The sequence below is a fragment of the Pinus tabuliformis genome, chromosome 9 (genome assembly GCF_031772625.1).
Source record: "Pinus tabuliformis cultivar Carrire ecotype Pingquan chromosome 9, CPIR1, whole genome shotgun sequence".
NCBI classification, from domain to species: Eukaryota; Viridiplantae; Streptophyta; class Pinopsida; order Pinales; family Pinaceae; genus Pinus; species Pinus tabuliformis.
The window spans coordinates 1,051,001,384-1,051,004,683 of record NC_142307.1 but is presented as its reverse complement, the minus strand read 5'-3'; positions in this window follow the sequence as shown (position 1 = coordinate 1,051,004,683).

Genomic DNA, 3,300 nt, shown 5'->3' with positions numbered 1-3,300 from the left:
CATCTCTAAGTTACCTATTCCAAGTTGCCAGAAGGATGTTAGAAGTTTTCTTGGGTTTACTAGGTATTACAGAAGATTTATTGAAAACTTCAATAAGATAGCATCCCCTCTTTTCAAATTGCTTACCAAGGACTATGAGTTCAAATGGGATCCTGAGTGTCAATCTGCTTTTGAAACTTTAAAGACTAGAATATCTGAAGCACCCATCTTAAGGGGGCCAAATTGGAAACTCCCTTTCCACATCCCCACTGATGCTTCAGATACAGCTCTAGGAGATGTTTTGGGACAAAAGGATTTGATCCCTTATGCCATTTATTACACCAGTAAAAATTTGACTCCCACTGAGTTAAATTATACTGTTACAGAAAAAGAGTTCTTAGCTGTGGTACATGCGATTAATAAGTTTAGACACTACATAACCGGCTATGAAACCTTTGTCCATACTGATCACTCTGCCATAAGATATTTAATGAACAAACCTGTCACTAATGGTAGAGTTACAAGATGGCTTTTGCTTTTACAAGAATTCAACATTACTGTGTTAGATAGACCTGGAAAACAAAACACAGTAGCTGATTTCTTGTCTAGAATCCAAAACACTAATGAAGATTCTCCAGTAGAAGATAAGTTTCCAGATGAATACTTGTTTGCAGTGACTACCAAGACTCCTTGGTATGCAGATATGGCTAATTATCTAGTTACAGGGAAGCTACCTCTACACTTATTTCCTAATGAGAAAAGGAAAATCATTCAGGAGAGTTCACATTTTTCTTGGATTTCTAATGAATTGTTCAAAACAGGGCCAGATTGTATAATCAGAAGATGTGTCCGGGAAGATGAAATGCCTGACATCCTTAAGGCATGTCATGATGAACCATGCGGCGAGCACTTTGCTGACAAGAGGACAGCCTATAAAATCCTTTCTTTAGGATATTATTGGCCTTCTCTCTTTAAAGATGCAAAGCAGTATGTTAGAAGGTGTGACAGCTGCCAAAGAATTGGGAAACCAACTCTTTCAAATGAAATGCCTCTATAGCCTCAGGTATGCATCGAACCCTTTGAGAAATGGGCTCTAGATTTCGTTGGACCAATTAATCCTCCATCAAAGCAAAAGAATTATATACTGGTTTGTACTGATTATGTTACTAAGTGGGTAGAAGCGAAAGCATTACCTTCTGCCATTGAAAATCCAGTTGTTCAATTTCTTTTTGAGGATATCTTCACTCGTTTTGGTGTCCCAAGGGAAATTGTGACAGATCAGGGTAGCCAGTTTACATCTAAATTGATGGAGAAGCTGATGGAGGAATATAAGATCAAGCACAGAACATCTACTCCATACCATCCACAATCAAATGGCCAAGTGGAATCTACCAATAAAGTTCTTGAAGGCATTATCACCAAGACTGTTCGTCTTCATAGAAGAGATTGGGCGGAAAGGCTCCCTGAAGCCTTATGGGCCTATAGAACTACATGGAAGAACACAACAGGACATTCTCCCTATGAACTTGTTTATAGGAAGGAAGTCCTGCTTCCTATTGAGTTCCAAATCAAGACCTTCAAGATGGCAGTCCAATTGGGAATGAGCCTCTCAGAAGCCCAAAGACACAGAATGGACTAGCTAAATGAGCTAGATGAAATAAAACAAGATGCAATTCTAAGGACCGATCTAGTTCAGCACCAAAGATGTAAATGGCATGATCGTCATATCAAAGAAAGAAAGTTTCAGAAAGGAGATTGGGCTCTATTTTTTGATTCAAAGTTCAAAGACTTCAAAGGAAAGTTTCAAACTCATTGGCTTGGGCCATATGAGATTGATGAAGTCTTTAGCAATGGAGCAGTTCGAGTGAAAACTATTGATGAATTTCATACTCCTCTTATTGTGAATGGCCATCGCTTGAAGATATACCAAAAGCCATTCTCAAAAGAAGAGTTTGTCAAGTTGTTTAAAGAAGACTCTGCAATCAGGTTGGTGGAGAAGGATTCTTCTCCTCCATCAGCCTAAGCTTTGGTTTTGAAAAAAAAATAAAAAATGCATAGGCCTGAAAACCAGTCTCTGATTGGCAGTCCTATGCAAAAAATCTGAGGTGAAAATCAGGGTCACCTGACACCTCATATTTTCTAAAAATAAAAAATAAAAAATCTCTTTCTCTCCTTATTTCATCTCATTTCACCATTACCACCATTTCATCCACCATTTCATTCATTTTCACTCCACCTCATTTTTCATCCATCCATCCATTCACTACATTCCATTCCATCAATAAAGTCATTTTTAGATAGCTAAAGTTGTTTTTGTGCAGCCAGAGGTTACCACTGCAGTTTCCGCAACTGTTTGGCAATTCTGCAGCCATTCAGTGATTCCGCAGCCCTCTGCACCTGCATAAAAAAAAAAAAACACAGTCTGTTTGAAATTTTTTTTTTTACAGTTCAGAAGTCATCAACAATAAATGGGAAAGAGTCATGCAACAGCAATAAATCAATAAAGGGTTAGTGGCAAATGATCAAACGCAAATCCAAGCGTGGACCTGAGGTATGATCTAAAATCCTAAACTTACGATTATCTCATTTTGAAAAGTTTCCGGGGTTATGTTTCTTGCCATTTAATGTAATGATTACCAGTTTTTATCCATCATGCGACCAAAAATCCACGTATCTCCCCACTCATCGGTCATGATTTATCACGATTTTGAAACTGGATTGCGGCTGCTCTTCCATTAAGGTTTTTGTACCTAAGTGACGTAGACTGCTGTACTACGTCTCTCTAAGTCATAATCCAGCAGCCAAGTGTAGACCTATGACCGAAGCCTAAGGACCTAACCGTTTATACCCATCATTTCATAACCCTCATACGCTCTTATCATTCCATTCCATTCACGCTGTTTCATTTCCTCATTTCCCTTATTCCGCTGTGCTCACTACGCTGCTACCTCAGCCATACTCTGTTTTACGTCTTCCTCTCTACTAATTCAGGTTATCAGTGTTACGGCTGTTACATTAGAGCCGTAAATTCACTGTGTTAAGGCCACTGTTGAAGTCGTGTAGCCTTTTGATTTAGAACAGAGCCGTAATTTCACTGTGTTAAGGCCACTGTTGAAGCCGTGTAACCTTCCTTTTCCAAAAGTTTTAAGAACGGAGCCATAGAGCCAATGGGTAAACTCTTAAGGGCAGAACCCGAGGGTTCAAAATTTCTGGAGGGATATCCTCAAGTTAAAGAAGCGTTGCAGAAAGCAAATTGGTTACAATGCATTCAGAAGTTCAGAGGCTACCACAAAGAGGTTACGAAGGCCTTTGCACGGTCCT